Source organism: Diabrotica undecimpunctata, chromosome 1, assembly GCF_040954645.1.
Source record: "Diabrotica undecimpunctata isolate CICGRU chromosome 1, icDiaUnde3, whole genome shotgun sequence".
NCBI lineage: Eukaryota > Metazoa > Arthropoda > Insecta > Coleoptera > Chrysomelidae > Diabrotica > Diabrotica undecimpunctata.
In genome coordinates, this window is record NC_092803.1 from 74678861 (window position 1) to 74698932 (window position 20072).

Consider the following 20072-nt stretch of genomic DNA (forward strand, 5'->3'; position numbering starts at 1 on the left):
TGGGAGCAAAATTATCAGGATGGTCAAAGTTTAGTATAAACTTAACAAAACACTTTTTTATTTCAGTTATACGTAGTGGACAGTAAATTTGAAAAAAAAATTTCTCCTTAAATTTTAATCTAACACAATTATTGACTTTTCACAAGGGGTAGTTAAGGGGTGAAAAATTACTAGAATGGTAATAAATTCGTAAAAACCTAGCAAAACACTGTGGTATATTATAAATATGTTTTTTAATTCTTCTGGCTTGAACCGCAAGCCAGCAGAACCGCAAGCCAGCAGAATGGCTCCCCTTAAGGGTGGTTTAATGGTGAAACAATATTAGGGTGGTAATAAATTAGTGAAAAATGGGTGAAAAATATGCCATCAACAAAATTTTTTTTTTTTTTGAATTCTGCCATCTTGAACCTTAAGCCAGAAGAACCGCTCCCATTAAGGGTGGTTTGGTGGTGAAAAATTGTTAGGGTGGTAATAAATTAGTGAAAAATGGGTGAAACTATATGTCATCAACAAAAAGTTTTTTTTTGAATTCTGCTAGCTTGAACCTTAAGCCAGCAGAATCGCTCCCATTAAGGGGGGTTTGGTGGTGAAAAATTATTAGGGTGGTAATAAATTAGTGAAAAATTGGTGAAAAAATATGCCATCAACAAAAAGTTTTTTTTTTGAATTCTGCTAGCTTAAACCTTAAGCCAGCAGAATCGCTCCCATTAAGGGTGGTTTGGTGGTGAAAAATGATTAGGGTGGTAATAAATTAGTGAAAAATGGGTGAAAAAATATGTCATCAACAAAAAGTTTTTTTTTTAATTCTGCTAGCTTGAACCTTAAGCCAGCAGAATCGCTCCCATTAAGGGGGGTTTGGTGGTGAAAAATTATTAGGGTGGTAATAAATTAGTGAAAAATGGGTGAAAAAATATGCCATCAACAAAAAGTTTCTTTTTTGAATTCTGCTAGCTTGAATCTTAAGCCAGCAGAATCGCTCCCCTTAAGGTTGGTTTGGTGGTGAAAAATTATTAGGGTGGTAATAAATTAGTGAAAAATGGGTGAAAAAATATGCCATCAACAAAAAGTTTCTTTTTTGAATTCTGCTAGCTTGAATCTTAAGCCAGCAGAATCGCTCCCCTTAAGGTTGGTTTGGTGGTGAAAAATGATTAGGGTGGTAATAAATTAGTGAAAAATGGGTGAAAAAATATTACGTAGGTTAAATTGGATTCCGCTCATGTGTCCCCGCTAGCTTAAGGGTCCTGCCGTTTGCGACTCATACATCATTTAAAATGTCTTGATTACCATAATCCAGCATAAAAATTTTTTGTGTAGACTACAGAAAATAAAGTTAGACGAAATGGATCTTCGCATAATTAAAAACCTTTATTGAAACCAAGAAGCAACCTTAAAATATTCCAACCACAGTAGTAAAAGCTTCGGAACTTTTTTTTCTGTATTTTTCTTAAAACATAATGTGTTCATGTACATTAACTCCTTGGCTCCTTTGAATAGACAGTAATTCGACAAGTATTTTTATATGGTAAGCGATACCCATATTATTGTAGGCGATAATTACTAGTGTATTTATAATTATTAATGTAATATTTGTTATTTAATGAGTTAAGTAGAGTTAAGTGAGTTATATAAAATCAGTTGAACTGCGTTTTTTTGAATCAATAGAAGAACGTAACAGTACACAACATAGATCCTGATCCTCAAAAAATGGCATTAAAGTTTACACCTTGAAATTAGAAATATTAAAATTTAGCAGGAATCACTTAAGTTGTTTAACACCCTGAAATATAATTATACTGTCCACTTTCGACTTGATTAAAACATAAAAAAATCATAGAACTACTATTTGATCAGAAATTAAGCTGGCGGTTGCTACATTATCAGTGGCAAGCTAAAGAAAAAATATTGATAAAAATATACAGGTATTTATTTCGATTATTTTCTTTACATGGTAACCTCACCATGCACAGCCTGGTTTCAAGTGTATGCTTCCAAATGTTCAAATCCAGTCCAAAAAATGGTTTGTATGTTAAAATCAACGAACATCTAATTTTAAGTAAATGTCAGTATCTACTTTTGAACTATATTGCTAGCCTGCCAACAACTCCTAATAACTTAATACTCTTCAATACTTTTCAATAATCCCCATTTTCCCACTTCCTCTAATAAGCTACCCACCTTTCGACGACTTATCTCATATCAGCTATTAAAGACTTGTACAAAACAGCCTATAATAAAATTTTCTCCCTTTCACCATTAAGTATTGAGTAAATATCTAAAACACGATACACATTATTTATCTCTGCAAAAATCTTTTTATAATATTTTTAATGAATCTTGCTTTCCTGGGATAATAATACACTAAAGATTCTAAAAACAATTACAAAGTTAGTTGTGCCATTCGTTCTTTTGCAGCATTTACACAGCCAAGCAACTGAGAATACATACAACATGTTTTTCCAGCTACTCTCCCGCACTGAGTTTCTAAAATCTGTCAACTTTAGTCAGTTCCTCGCCTCCTAACAGGTCTTCTGGCCATTGTCTGGGTAGTCTCCCATATCGGAATTCACGAACAAGGCCGCCAATTGTGCAGCAACATGCAGAAGAGTGACAAAAAGAAAATTAAATGTAGTGCCGAGAAGCCTAAGAATTCGACATAAAGGGTTAATATATGGATATATGATGATGATTGTGTGGGACCCATCTTTGTGGAGTTTTATAGTCTTGTAAACTTTTCAATACTTATAGTAAAACCTATGTGGATTAAAGTGTGACCTTAATTAAAGTCTAGTCTCAGCTTTCTCCAGGCTATAAATACATTGTATTTTTAATAATTTACTGTTATGTTAAAATTATTATGTAATCTTCTGCATAATACGTATTATACCTATGTCTATGATTTATGTAATCTAAACACACCCATTCAATTAAAAAATGTTTAAAATATAAATATATTTCTAGCTGAGTAATTACTACTTACTACATTTTAGATAGGACTTGGATTAAATATGTATTACAGATGAAAAGACAAAAATTAATAAGTTCCTATTTAAAAGTTATTATTACAATGTAGGTAATATATATTTACTAACGATTTTCTTCTCAAATAATAATGCACAGAACATTCCTTATAATAATATATTAATAATAATATTTCCCACATTTATGCTCTTGTTGTTTTAATTACCTGAATTTCTGCTGACAACCTGACCTATTATGAAAATCAATTATTTATCAAAATAAGCATGAAACTTCACAATAGACTATAGTCTGTTGTTCTGAATAATTATGCAAATTGTGTTATAATTTTAATTGCTTACAGTTCAGTGTTTTTAATTATTAATATAGCTCTAGGAAATAATATGTAGTTCCAGCTACAATAACTATAAATGATACTGTTGAAAATTTTTATATTAACTTCCAATACTAAATATATTTTTGGTTTGTTGCAGTTGCAGTTGCAGTTGCTTTGCAAAATTATTATATTATGTTACTGATTTCACATATTATCCATTTTGTACGCAACAATAATGTAGTTTGGAATATACTGCAAATAAAACTATAGGGTTTACCTAAACTATTGAGAAGAGAGAATATGGATTAGTAAGATTTCTTAATAAAAAATAATAAATTCTTAATATATCTAATTGAAGTTTCTGACTAATAACACGAATTATACAACTACTTATACGAATAAAGCTACTTCTAACGTGGAGAGATCTTAATTTTGAAATCAGACTATCAGACTGAAATCGATGTTATTCAATGTTTATATGGAGCTGAGATATGGACATTCAAAAATTACAATTTAAAAAGAATTAGGACTTTCCAACTTCGCAGAGTATTCAAAGTATTATGGACTGATAGAATTTTAAATAATAAGTACTGAAGAGGGTTAGTAAAGAAAAAAACTAATCACCACTAAACAAACAAGAAAACTGGATTACCCAGGCCACGCGATGAGAGGATCAAAATATGAAATTTTGAAACTAACAATACTGGAAAAGATTCAAGGAAGAAAATCGGTTGACCGAAGGCAAAGTTTTTGATGGAAGAATCTACGTCATTGGTATCAATGCAGATCGATTAATTTGTTGAGCAGTAAGTTTAAAAGTAAAAATAGCCATTACTATTTTCCAACCTTCGTAGGAAGGCGGCACAGGGAGACTTATAACACACCAAATATGGTAAGTAAACTTTACTTTAAGATATATACCCTTTTTCTTCTTCTTCAGTTGTGGTATAAAAGTGTATTTTTCAGCAGATTTGGGTTATTGGAAGTATTGCAACTGTAACACTTCAATTATTTCCTTGGAGTTCTATAACAATCTCTTCTGTTACTCTGTATTTAATCTGATTGTTATTTTAATACAGATTGTCCAAGTTATTGTCGCAGTATCACATTCTAAATGTGTGTTGGTGAGGATATTACAACTATCGGTATGACATTAAATAATAAAACGATCATTCTAATTATCATTCTCTTTGCCTTTATAACTATGCGGAATTGGCTTCCTAATTAAAATTTATCTTGACTCATATCAATATCAATCCCCTTTACCGACATCTCCTGGCTGAGCGTCTACCCTCAGGTCTTTTTTGTCTTTCCCTCCTACCACTGTCAGGAACTTGCAGATCAGCACTTCTTTGTATTGGGTAATTCACATTAAGTAAGTAATAGACATAAAATGTATACCTATGATGTGTATGCCACACTTCGAGAAAAAATATATTTGTTAGTTGTCAACTCTATTGTGTCATGTCAGTTTTGGTTCGGTGCAGAAATACGCAAAATGTGTTTGTAATATGTATCATCTACTATTTAAGAAGATGTTTTAGCTAATACATTTATTTATATCGTTAAAACTTTTCGAGATATGTTAATATTACTTTATTAAACTATTTGTCCTATAGTTATTTTTTTTGTACACATCCTACATACCCTGTGTTTCTTCTTAATTTATAAATCGTTTGTATATGCTTGTTGGATCTTTATCTAAATCATTTTACATATTTATTTTAATAATACCTATATACATTTAATTATCGTTGCCATCAGCTATGTTGTTTAAAAAAATTGTTTTGTTCTATGGCAAGGAAATTTTAAAGGTATGCAATCGCTAACACAAGGATTCTCATTTTAGTTTATTGATCTTATTATTTTTTCTTGTCCAAGTTTTGGTGGGACATATCACAACCACAGGTGTGGAACTTTCTGAGCCTCGTGGTTCTTCAAGGACTTTCCAAAACACATGGCAGCTGCTATTGATAAGAATCATTTCTAAATATTTGTACGGCTCTAGGCAGGTTTTGTTTTAACATTTTATTTAATTTTTTTTTGTACAATAAATATGATTAGGTAATATTTTAATTTATTTGTCTCAGCCAAATTTATTTTTCAGATTTGTATTTGAGGCACTGAGCTTAACGAAGTATTAACAATTGGAGAAAGAAATCGCCAAAGAAAATTATGAGTTTTATTATTACACATTCGCTACCAGCTTTCAGAGGGTAAATAAATTGTTACAAACGTTTACTTTTATCGTTAACTTTTAATGAGCATTATATCGTGAGTCAATTCAAGCGTTTCTCTGGGCTGATAGAAAAGACCCAGTTTCAATAATATCGAAAGTCTTGTCGAATAATGTCAAAAAGTACGTAGGGAAAAAATATATTATGTGCTTTTTTTAATCAGTGTTCTGATGGTTTGCAGTTGATCTGTACATAGTACAGATCACCTTTTTGTAAGTCCCGCCTGATTTGATTTGTATAAGTCTGACAACATGCTTATAGGTGTGTAGTTTTTAACCCTCCAGTACATATAAAGTTGCCTATCTCCTTATACCTTAAGGGCATAGTATAAGGAACTGTTTTAGTATGCGACTGTCGCTTGATGTCTGTAGCTTGTAGGAAGTCATAGAAGGAACGGGTGAAAATGTAACCATGGATAACTGGTTTACCAGTATACCTTTGGCCATGGACATGCTTTAAAAGCGATTAACTATTGTTGGTGCAATTCGTAAAAATAAGAGGGAGCTACCACAAGAATTTATAACGTCTAAAAACAGAGACATACATTCTTCACTATTCGGATTCCTCCGAATTTCGATGTTCTGATCGTTTAACAGTTCGAACCGTGGGAGTGTCAATATTTGCGCATCCACTTCCACAACGGGACGGCGAAGTGGGATTCGCAACGGCTATTTAAGGTGTGTGAATAGCGGAATTAGACAGTCTTGTAGCTAGCGCTCTAGGCTCCCTGACTCGCCGGTGTAGTGAACCTGCGAGCCAAGCTGGACAGAGAGATTTCCGTATTGAGGATCGTACTCTGTCCCTAACCAAGCGAAACCCATCGGTATTGTGTATTGAACATTACCGTGGATCTGCACAGAGCCAACCGGGACAGAGAGATTTCCGTATTGAGGATCGTACTCTGTCCCTAACCAAGCGGAACCCATCGGTATTGTGTATTGAACATTGCCGTGGGTCTGCACAGCTAAATATTTTGTTTGCGAGTACCTTCGGGGTATAAATGCGAGTATAAATCTGCGCACGATCGATTTCCCCCATTTCATTTCTTATTAGTACTAATTAATTTCTTTTCTTTTATAGACGTTCGCCGGGGACTTCATTCATCGCGTGATCCAGACGGGGACGTAGAATTCATTTTATTTTTATTTATTGTGTATATACTAAATTAATAGATTTATTTTTATTTCAAACCTGTGTTTTACTGAGTCTGTCGCCCCGAAAGAGCTACCCATCACAAAGTGTATCTTGATAATATACGTTCAAAAAAAAAATAATGTCGTATAAGCTGTTTCAAACATACACCATGATGACAGTATTGATTCTGAAACAGAAAACAAGAACAAACCTGAAATAATAACGGATTATAACACAACAAAATTCGGTGTGGATTTGGTTGACCAGTTGTGAGCACAATATGATGTTTCCCGAAACTCTCGACGTTAGTCACTCACCGTGTTCTTTCATTTATTAAATATATCAGAAATTAATGTATTTTCCCTGTATAAGGCTAATAATATCAGTGCATCACTCCCAAGAAGCACTTTTCTTTAATACATTTCGTTTGGGTAAATAAAACCGCTGATGTTAAGGCGACTAGACAACACTCACACATCAACAGAAATAAAAGAAAAAATTAAATTTCTTTAAAAAATAAATAAGGAAACTCCAAAAGAAGTTCCGATTCGATCTTCGGTCCTTGTGCGTTGTCATATTTGTGGACCAGCAAGGAATACAAGAAACTAGTGCAGCAGCTGTGATCAGTGGCCTTGCCCGGACATTTAAAGCAAATATGTGTACATTGTGCTGAGACAAGTGCAAGAACATGAGTCTGAATCAAATTAAGATGTTATATTTAGGATATTATAGAACCTAGTTTGGTTTGTAACGTTTGGTTATGGGTAACAATGATTTAGAGTATTTATTTTTTAATTTTCATAGTTTTTGTAATTTTTTTTTAATTTAATGTACATTTTACTTATAAAATAAAGCCAATTATAGATTGCAGTGGTATTATTAAAACCGCATTAAAACAGTAATACTATTTTCAATAATATTGCTTTTCTAGAGCCCCATTGTATGGATTACTAATGTAATCCACGTGTGTAGTCACATAAGAAAATAGAGCGCGTGTACTGGAGGGTTAATATTAGCAGTTTTATTTAGTAAGATTTTAACCACATATACAGCTATGTTTAACAATAATTACATTTTACATTTTACGATAATCGCAAGTAGTTTTTTTTTGTTTTTCATTTGTTGTTAGGGATGTCTGATTTTCTAAGATGATATTTCTGGTATAAAGAATGGATGAATACACTAGTTTAGTCAATTATAACAAATTGATAAATATTCAAAACTACCTTCGTAAAAGACGTAAAGAAATATGACATACCTAAATCCGAACGCTAAAAGCTGTAAATTCAAAAAATTATGTATTATTCTTAGCATTCATGTTTCTCGTAAATGTTCAATTCTTTTCAGCGAGTGGTATAATGGAGAGCGCAATATCTTTTTTTCTGTTCTGAATTTATAGTCGGATGCTGAATATTTCATGACGTTACATGCGGAAACGGCAGTTTTGAAAGTTACGATTTGGATGACATGATAAATTGAAAAGTGATGTTTGTTTTTTAAAGAGTTTCGGCTGTATCAGAAGTTTCTACTACTTTTTATAACTCATGTTTAGAACTATGCGAGTCGGAACTTCCGCATCATTAAATGTAGATGAAACAGTCGCAGGAATAATTTATGGAAGTCAGCATTTACCTGATGAAAAGCAATTTATTTAAACAGAATACTGCAAACACAATTTCTTTAAAATCTTTTTCTGAACAGCGTGAAGTTGGTGTTAAATAATTACTATAAAACAAAACACATAGGTATACGCTATTGGTTGAAATTATTATCTTTTTTTATTTAGAATTAACATGCTCAGCAACTTATGGCCAGTTATAAAAGCACTGTAACAATATTTCATACAGTAAAATATGTACTATATAATTTATTACAAGTGATTATATTTTTGAAGCGAAGCTTCTATACTACTGGCGTTATAGTCCGTTTTTTTTTTCTATAGTGAAATGCTGAGGCGATCATCCCGCAACTAGCGCCACCAGAAGGCTTCACGGGTTCTTCACATCAAAAGACAGACTTTACATAAATCCGTGGTAGAAAAAACTTCAGAGTTTTTATAAGTGATTGTAACATTGATTTTATTATGTCGTATTCTTTTGGTAAAATCGTCCTTGATAAAGTTCTTTCAGAAAATAATATGCTTTTCATATCATATTTACCAAAGGCTGCACCTACAATTGATTTTCTCTTGGGTAAAATATTATAAAACACTTACCTAAAAAGTTAACTTGAAAATAGGGTATAAAAAATTAAATAAAAATTATTTTCTGTTATATTCTGTGGACTATGATATTTTGTAATAACATTTAATTGTTGTTTAGTAATTACTTTTTTTCTTGAAGGTGCAAATTGCAAAAGTTTATCCAAGGAAAGTAAACTGAGTGTTTTGCTTCTACCATAAAAATATTTATTGAGGAAAATATTTATGTCTTAAGTGACTTCCTGATTTTGAAAACAGATCGCATTATCTTTGTACAAGGAATACACCCTGCAAAATCATAAATAACTCCTTCAATCTGTCTTAATACAAGATTTACAAATACAGACACACACACACACACATATATATATAGATAAATATATATATATATATATATATATATATATATATATATATATATATATATATATAAATATATATATATATATATATATATATATATATATATATATATATATATATATCCTCGGTTTATTCTACCGTTCCATTAGCATTTTTTATCCATTTTGTCTTTAACGAGGTCAGGCGTGCTTTCATCCAATTGTAGTGGTATTTTAAAAAGGCCGTAACTGCTTTAAAGGAATTCTTTTTTTATGAACTGGCATTTAAACAAAAGCAAAATGATTTTCCAGTTGAACACAACCGGTTACAAAGGAACCCTTTTCGTAATAAACTTTGCTTTTAAAAAATCCATAAAATTGTTTTCTGTCCGAAGCTGTACGAGGGTGATTCTTTGTTTTGAAACTTTCGACAATAAAAATCACATTTTTTTACCTAATATTTCACTTAGTCCAGTTATTGAAATATACACTGAAATGCATATGTGAATTGTGCAGGACATAGTACCGAGCGAAAAGGCATTCAGGCATTAAGTATCCGAAAATCTTTTCTGGCCATAATAATGAAAAGCCCTTTTCCAATGTAACAAAAATTATACTAAAATTATGTCATATCCCTAAGTAAAACATTCCGGAATTAAACAGAACCCCCGTTCGAATTTCTGCGGTAAAGACTATTTTAGGAGGAACAGTATTACAGGATTTTTCTGGTTGTTGCAGTTTTTTAACTGTATATAAACATTGGTAAAATATTAACAGATTTTTTGTTAGTTTTGATTCTTCCGGTATATTTAGCCAAGATTTCGCATACAAAAGCACACACGCTGTCGAACAATAAACGGCTGTTAATACATTGTTTCAGATAAAATACTGTCCTTTCATAGAGACCAGTTCCGTCAGTGAATTGCAGACAATAGTTTCATCCTGTAGGGATGGAGGCCTGCTCCTATATCATCAATACTTTTGTGGTTGCTCCACAGAAGATATAGTTTTCGATAGCGGGTGATATCATTCTATTGGAGTAAATACTCTACTGATTTCTTTTGTAGACCAGCGGTTTAGTTTGTGTGGGATAGATATTCACAATAATCACATAATATTTAAATTTGTAGCTATTAATATTTTATTATATTTGAATGCATGTATTGTTGCGTAACAACAACATTTAATATTTCTATTTATTTTGTATCATATTATCATATCACACTGTATAATAGTTTTAAGGTTTAGATTTATAAAATTCCCTTGTATAAATAATAATCTGTTCTAGCGCTGAGAGCTTGTATTCAAAAGAATTTTCTAGACATAAACTTTTAAAGTCGTCAAAGACTCATAACCATGAGACGATCATTAGTAATTTACAAATTATTGGTTTGAGACATCCGAAAAATCCCTACAGCAACGAAAACTACTTAGATAATTTTACCAATGAATGGAGAGTTAAAGGTTGCGAAATGTAAACAGATCCTTCATGTACGTCGAGGGTCAAGGGGGAGATTTCTTAATTTTAAGAAACCGTTATGGTCCAAGCGTTATTCAAGGGGCTTGGGTGAGCTCGAAGCTCCTGTTCGCGCTAGTCTTACTTCAGAAAGTTCGGAATATTAATAATTTTACTCAACCTGTGTCTATCGCATCACCGACAAGTTCTCTAGTTTTTTCTGCACATAAATTCAAGTTATCGACATCCAAAATACGTATTTGTATTTTTTTAGATAGACTTGTAATGTTATTAGCGAAACTTTCATTTGTCCCAGTTTTCTGAGTGGTCCTTCAAAAAAGTATAGAAAAGTGAACCCATTTCTCTAAGGACAAAACTTGTCTCCTCAGGAAAATACCAGTGACCTATGACTGGTACGGACACAAAGGTATCAGGACGAGGTGTAAGGACAAACACACCTGAATCTTACGCATATGTATGTTTATGTATATTTGTCTTTTGTTTTTACTTGTTTTTAAATAGAATTTTATATAGTCTTCTTGCTTTTATTTTTCTATGGTAATATACATACCCAATGCGAAAAGCAGAAACCAGCGAGTTCTGAATTGAACACAGACCTTCTCCTTCCTTTTTGGTGGCTTTATATGTTATATAAATGTCATCGTATGTAATAAACGCAACACTGGTAATCGATGGTTATTTGTGGATAATTTTTTGTAGACTGTAAAATCGCTCACTTCTTTAGATGTAGATCCTTTTCACGGATCTTTTCTTCGATATCATTACTTGATGTTTTCCTAGTTTCAATGTTCAAAGTAGAATTTAAAAATTCAGTTGTGTCATTCATATGTCGTCTTTTAAGGAGTCAGATGTGTCTTTCCGTGCATATTCGAATAATATATTAAAATTTGACTCAAAAATTTCACGGAAGATTTCGTAGAAAATTTTGTTACCAACGTTTGTTCCGGAATACATTTTGTGTAATTTTACTATGTTTAAGTTTTTAGGTAAATAAATGCTAAGGAACAATGAGATTCGCTTCCTTTTACACTATTGACTAACTCCATCACCTTCTGCTTTGTAACTTCAGAAGATTTGTGTGGTCGCGATTTATGTTTTCCTTGCACATCGATAGGTGCTCTTCTAGTTAAAAGCAGAGACTCTTTAACGTATCTAACTTGACATACTGTGATTCTATGGAAAGATAAAAAAAACTTTTATACACATCGAAACATTAAGAGTAATTTTAGTCAGCATTATTAAGTCTAGATTCTGTGAGTTTTTGCGAGGTCATCTACACATGATGCGAAGAACGATCATGAGACCACTAAGGTAAGAGTTTTGTGCATCAGTGTGACCCAATTCATGAAATTCAAAAATGATTCTACAGAGTTCAGGTTCAGGAACCACAGTCAAACAGTTCATTCGTTGTGGCACGTAATTGTTTCATTAGATCTCGCTCTCTGTCAGTTCTTTGTTTACCTGCTTATTTTTTAGGAACTTAGAATGATACAGAAATGGTGCAGTAGGTACTTTACATTGATAAAAATCAACATGCGTATGTAATTTTCTTCTTTTTAAAGTTATTGCAAGTCAAGAAAATTGCAGAAAAGAGATCCGAGAAATAATTTAAACGCCCCTTGTAAATTTTTATTTTAGAACGCTTTTTTAACTTTATTGTTTTTGTTTCAGAATCTCGCTAGAATTATTTAAAATGTACTCAAAAGTTTTGTTTGCCTTTCTCCAATTGCTCAAGACAAATGTCCTTACGACAATGAAAACGAGAAGGCTCGAAACCAGAGTATTTTAAATAATTCAAACTTGCTGCTTTTTGTATAAATGAGATAGTGATTTTTTTCTTTTTTTGAGGTTGTATGATATTATGTAAATTATAGAGCAAAAATATTATCCAGATATTTAGTAAATGAGGTAAAAAAAACAAATTCTTGGAATTTAGGTTGCTATTCTCTCTCTCTCTCTCTCTCTCTCTCTATCTCTCTCTCTTTCCTCCATTACAAAATCTTCCCCATAGATCGAACAAGGATGTTAAATCCGAAAAATGTAAACTTTCTTATAACTTTAACTTTGATAGAAATTAATGCCTGCAATATTTATCATTTCTTATTATTTCTGTTGATACCGGAAATTGTCATTATTTTATTTTTAGATTCTAAATAGAACGTTTGACATATTTTATCAAAAATTTGTAAAAATTGTATGACACTATTGTGACATAAAATTATGTCAAATTGTACAATATTATGACACATTGATTGTCTCAACTTATTCTAATTTGATTTTGTTGTGAAGCAGTCAAAAGAAACCAACAGCACACACAGGTCTTGGCACCAGGTTCTATCTAGCTTTCTTGTGGCTGAACCATTGATGAACAATTCCCTTACTAGTCTATTTTCATGGTACATTCATTTTGTGACTCCGTGGCTCGATGGATTTTTTCTCTGATGAAAGGAATCTTTCTCTAGATAATGTTCAGCGACGTTGGCTTTGCACATCCCCATAGGTGGAGCACTTAGAACCAAATAGGTTTAAGTATGGGTTTGTATAAAAGGATTTTGTTTTGGACGTTAAGTTTTGATATTCATTTAAGGAGCCAATGCATTTGCCGGAATTTTAAATCGAGCTGTCTTCTTTTGGTCTACATATGTTTTTTCCATGTGAGACGTTGGTCAAGATGGGGGCCAAGATGTCAAGCCTCTGTTACTGTTGTTGTGGTGATTGGTACATGTTATTTGATTATGACACTAATGAAACTAAAATATACCAAGGGTAGATATGGAATAGAATATAGCAAGAATGAATAGATCAAGAAACATAGCTGACAAAACTAAAAGCGACCATGTAGATGAACAAATAAGAACGCTGGAAACCTAGAATGCCAGATTAAGTAAGATGGAGAAGACAAAGAAGGTGCACTGCGGCGTCAATCTTATGGTTACGTGAGAAGAATAGTGAATACGGACTATCGGGAACTGCGCTAGAAAAAAAGCCAATTCGACTTTTGTTGCCAAGACAACGCAACGAAAGTATCTGAATACCTCTTCTCCTTCACCACATAAATTAGGTTTTGCCTGTTTCGTCTTTACAAGAGTATTATGATCATCTTTTTTGGAGTCCTTCCACATTTTCTGCCTCCTGCCTTTTGGATTGTAAATTAAGTTTTTTTTTGGGTAATTTTTGATTTCCATCCTGTGATTATGTTTTTTCCATTTGTCTATGCGATCAGCTTGTTGTATATAGCTTATACACTTTGCGTATATATAGTTGTGTGCAATTTGTTTAATGATAAATATCCAGAAAGACCTATAACCCTAACAATCTGTTTTGTCTCCCTTGTAACCAAAACGTATGAGAGAAAATACAGCGTCACTGAATTAGAGTTTGCCAGTGTATTATTTTTTGTAAATAAATTACGTTTTTACCTACTTGGGGCAAAATTCACCATTGAAACAGACCATGCAGCGTTGGTACACATAATGAAAAATTGGCTGGTAAATAATAATTCATAGGGGCATTCTTTTACTTCAAGAGTATGATTTTGAATTTAAATATATCAAAGGAACTGACAATATCTTGGCAGATGCGTTGACGAGAGATGAACAATTCCGCAAAGAGGATCACAAAACTCTCCACGTTGGCATGAACATAATGAGAGAAGAAGCAGGCTTATTTTCTTTGGCTCAGATCAGGGAAAATCAGGAAGAATTGGATGAAAGAGAGGAGCAAAGGGCTGAACAAGAAGATAACTTATATTTTAAGAGGGTTGATGGTAAAGAACTATATGTAATCACGGAGCAGATGGCAAAAGAAGTTTTTTTAAAGTTACACTGTGACAACGGACATATTGGAAGCAGAAAGGTGTGGCTTATATTCAGGGAGAACCACATTTGTCGATCTTTTCTCAAAATATGTTAAATTGTACGCATGTCGAACCACGAAAGGAATTGAAATACTTCGGAAGATAGACGTAGACCAAAATTTCTACGAATTGCTGCTGAAGAACATCATCGACATTGGGACAGAAAAGTGTTTGAGATCGAGACGTATTTGAACTGTGCACCAAATACGGTTATCAAAGAGACGCCTTTATATATAATGAACGGAACAATGACTACAAGACCGTGGGAAGACACCGCCCCCAGACAATACGAAGAAGTGATCGAGATGGTCCAAAGAAGATTGAGACGAAGTGGAGAGAAATATCTCCAAAGGCAAGAGAGGAACCGAAGAAGAAGGCCGATCACATTCCAGAAAGGAGATAAAGTCTTAGTGAGGGCACTGAGGGTGTCGAATTTACAAAATGGTGTTTGTGCTAAATTGATGCCGGTATTTGAAGGTCCATATAGGGTCAATACGGAAAATGGGGTAAATATACGACACGACATATATCAGTATCATGAGTAGATTTTAATAACATTGTGAAGTAATTTGATCCTGGAAAACTTATGCCATAAAAAAATTAACAAAGAGTTTTCGGCAAATCAAATGGCGGGGAGTTGTTATGCTATGTAAAATTAAAAATAATATTGGTTTGCTCTTAATATATTTCAAATTATAAAATATAATAATTCAAAATATTTCAACTGATAAACTATGAAAGATATTTCAAAGAAAAGAAAGTCCATTATCTTTGGATTATCTGTAGTAAACAAAATTTAAGATATACATAAATTATTTTCTTTGTAAAATATATTTGAGTGAAAGTAGTGAATTGAACAATACGACTGGGTTTTCCAAATGGACTTGTACAGTGAATAAAGACAATAGGGTAGAGTTTAGAAATTATATTTCTCCGTTAGTTCTTAAGAATTTGTATAAACAGATTAGCATGTTAATAGTTTGTAGGAAAGTTATAATTGTAGTTAAAATTGTTGTTTGTTGTCTAAATGGGGATAAATATGACGAACTTTGATTGGCAAAGAGTGAAAAAAAAATGGGAGAGATGGAGGAATGAGAGTTTAGCTAGATTTTACAGGGAAAAAATATCATCAGTTGTTTTCCAAGGGTGCAAGGCGAACAGTCGTAGTTCTTTGGCGGTTCCCAAATGATAGTAAGCATTAGAAGTGAATGTTTGTGATTTTTCGTGGACTAAGTGTATCCTGACGGAAGCTGATCCAGTAAAATATTGTAAGTCATACTTTTCTACTTATATATTCCAAGAGTCACTGTTCAGGTCGGAACGAGAGATTCAGTTTATCGAGAGGAGAAGAAGTTTAGCTTTTGAACGATACGTGCATCTGAAAGAGATCATTGAAGACGAGAGGCTCGCAATAATTTGTTGTAAGATTGCTGATTACCTAGGGAACTGCTAAGAATAGATAGTGTAAGCTACAAGGAACAAGGATTTGGACAACTCATCCTCAGAGAGATAGTTTTTTTTCATTCGTCAGTTTTTCCTTTATTAAGTTTTTTTTAATTGCTTCAGAAAAGATAGAAATATTTATCAGGAGATATAGAACAACAATTTTGATTTGAAATTTTAATTTATATAGTATATAACATTAATTTTTGAAGGTTCAAGTACGTAGAACAAAATTTTGATAATCATTGTATGAGATATTTTTTGTTTAAGATATTTGAGTATGAATTTTATTTCAATATATAATTTTGTATCATATATGTTTATTATTCCGGTATTCCTCAGACCTTACCTATTATATGTAAAGCATAGATGTTGAAGCACGAATATAACCCTGAGATAAGAGAATTAAATAGTGTGATAAAATCATAATTGCATCATTTAAATAAGTTTAATTAATTAATTAATTAGCTAATTAATTGCTTGGCGCATCTCTGACTTTTAATATCACATTAATATATATATATATATATATATATATATATATATATATATATATATATATATATAGTTTAATTAATTAATTAATTAGCTAATTAATTGCTTGGCGCATCTCTGACTTTTAATATCACATTAATATATATATATATATATATATATATATATATATATATATATATATATATAACTGTTTTGGATGGGTTGGAGTCAATAAAAGGGGCTATTGGTTAACTATTTTTTTATATCTCGAGCTTTCAATTGTGTTTACAATTATTATCAAGAGCTGCTTGATAATAATTTTAAACACGTCCTTTCTTTCAATAACGTCCTTCGGTCGTTAATGAAAATTTGGTGCAGAAAGTGGACGAAAAGGTGAGAGAAAACAGACGCTTTACAATTTCATCATTGTCCGACTGCCTTCCTCAGTATTCTCGTAGTGTTTTGTATCGCATTGTTACCGAGAACTTGAATTACCGGAAATTGTGTTCACGTTGGGTTCCAAAAATGTTGACGGATTTGCACAAAACCCAACGTTTAGGCCGTGCATTGACTTTCCTTGAGCGGTACCACAGTGAAGGTGACGATTTTTAAGACCAAGTTGTTACTGGTGACGAAAGGTGGGTGGCCTACGTCACACCAGAATCGAAACATTCATCATCACCCAAAAGAGTGAAGTTTAAGCAAACAATTTCTGCCCGGAAAATCATGTGCACAGTTTTTCGGGACAGAAAAGGAGTATTGCTAGTGGAGTTTCTGCCTCGTAATGAGACAATCAATGCAGCGTCTTATTCTGAGAAATTGAAAAATCTGCGTCGTGCAATCCAGAACAAAAGACGTGGCAAGTTGAGTAAGGGTATCGTTTTGCTGCATGACAATGCCCGTCCACATGTGGCTAATCAGACCAAAGATCTCATCAAATCATTTAAATGGGAAACTCTAGATCATCCTCCATACAGCCCTGATCTGGCGCCCAGCGACTACCATTTGTTCCAGCACTTGAAGAAACACCTGGGCGGTCAGCGTCTTCAAGACGATAACGAAGTCAAAACATTTGTGATGCAGTGGTTAACAAGTCAGGCGGCAGAATTTTATCAGGAGGGTATTCAAAAACTGGTGCCACGTTATGACAAGTGCCTCAATATTCATGGAAATTATAAAATTATTGCCATATCTTTGCACGTCTTTTTTTAATTCCAAAACGGTACTTACTTAAAAAACACGCCTCGTATATATATATATATATATATATATATATATATATATATATATATATATATATATATATATATATATATATATATAGTTCAACATCTTTGCAAAAAAATGAAAAAATGATGTACTTATGAGTATTTTTCTGCATTCAGAAGATTCTCGAAGGAAACTACTCAATTACTTTGTAGAACTGAACTCTCAAGCTCACCGTGGGTAACTTTTTTTAGATTAGTTATTACAATTATTGCCTAATCTGCCTGCCAACAAAAATAAAAAAAAGTTCGAAAACAATTATTGATATATTCTAGATGAAGTAAAAAGAACAATATCCTAAGCTGACAACAAAAACTTTGAAATTATTAGTTTCTTTATTCATTGCCCATTTTCGTGTACTAATTGTCTCTTTTAACAGTTATCATAAAACCTGGAAACCGAAGTAAGCTTCACTTAAAAAAAAAATTATCTATTTTTAGAGATTAGAAAAAATATTAAAGGGTAATCAGGCGTATTCTTCTTTACTGAAATTGTTGTTTATGGAACCTTCAGCCCTTGCTCTTTTAATTTTACCTAGCGTGTGACAGATACCCCCTTAGTAAGACTTCGGTACTCCTTTCGGGATGGCGGCCCACATTTTACAAAACACCGTATTATTGTAGAAGTCTAAGTGTTAACTAATTGAGGTTGACAGTTCCCTTGATATTTTTGTTACTTTATCAGGTATCACATCCGTATTTATCGCTAAAGGTATGTATAGAAATCTAATTATATTTTCGTTAGTTCGTGGTTTAAAATGATTTTAAATCAAGTGGCAAATATACGCTTCTCAGTAATACTGGTTGTCTAAGCAAAAGTTTGAGAGATATTTAAAAATATACTTAATATATTTCAGGACCAAATATTTAGATATTTGAACTTTTCTACCTCACTTGAACTGTGAATAACTAAATTATTTAAATGCTTGCTTTATTAACATAGACTTAATTATTTGAAACCTACATATTAACTCAAATAAGGTTTGGTCAATTTGAAATTACATGACGAAAATAGATTTTTGTAATATCTCGTGAACTGTTTGCCACTTTATCGCACTGAGGGCAATCAATAAAAGAAGAAAAAAAGGAAAATATGCACATTATAAAACATCTACGTTTTACAGAGATACGTTCTTTTTTTATTATACTTCAAAAGTACTTCTGCTTCTGTATCCGGTTGTTACAGGTAAACAGTGGCATCAATGATATTGTAAATACTAAATATTAAGCTTCCGAATTCCGATTGTTGCGCATTTAATGTAAAAAGAAAGATGAAATTTTCTTTTACAATACCATAGTTTTTATTGGCATGGCGTGGTTTTCATAAATGACATATTTGCATTTAATTCTGGGATAAGTTTTTTAAGCCACTCAGCTATTCGTACTGCCAAATATAGACCTCTACCAGTTCTCACCATTCAATCTCTATTGTCTGAAACTATTTTCTTGTGGCATGCTTTTAACTGAATATTTAGGTATGCTAGTAAACCACAGTGAATTGTTATTAAAATGACATTGTGTTTTTTATATCTATTTAATGTCGTCCGAACCACTGGAGTTATAGCCATAGCATTTGCCGAGTCACTGTAAAATGAGAAAAACACAAGTTTCAATATTAACTATTTACTAAAATAAAAAATGGACTAATATAATTTGTGTTATAAACTAGATTTTAATTAAAATATTTCTTATGCATACATCAGTTAGAAACTTTATGATGTTCTTTAAGATTGTCTCTAAGAAGACTAAGATATGTCATATAGACGTATATCTGTTGTTGTCTTTGTTGGTTGTATCTCTATCTTTCATCAAGTAAGTATAGAGAGTCGTCTCTTTTTGTTCGAGAGGGAGCAAGTGGGGAGTTTAAATGCGCTGGAGTCCTAGAGAGAGACAGATCCAACAACCGCAAAAAATGTTGTCGTTACTGTTCGTTGTTGGCATGCTCAGTCTATGTTAATATATACGTCTATGATATGTCATTGGAAAAGCTGAGCCTACTTCTAGTTTCTTAAAATATTATTTGATATTCGGTTAAAATATGTTTTACCCTAATGTATGTTTCACATTGGTTATAGTATGGGGGTTGCCTACTATGATTTGGTAAAAATGTGTATGGCGAGGGTAAATAAGTCACAGTCAAGTACAGTTAACCTGTTTTTTCTAGGTAGTAGAAAAGCTGATATTTGTAAAACTTTGTCTTTAATTTTTGTTAGGTTTTCGGAAGAATGCGACCATTTGTTTTGCCATGCACTACTAACTATATTTTTTAAGAAGAGTTTAATTACTTGAACATGACCATCACTTTCCGCTGCTTCGTGAGCTAGGCGGTCCACAACCTCGTTACCATGCA

At 32.5% G+C, this 20072-nt stretch overlaps 1 protein-coding gene across 1 annotated transcript in view; it reads right to left on the reverse strand.

The window, feature by feature from the left end:
- Positions 1-20072, reverse strand: part of LOC140432302 (uncharacterized) — an 803181-nt gene that overhangs the window by 272599 nt on the left and 510510 nt on the right. The window lies entirely within an intron of this gene.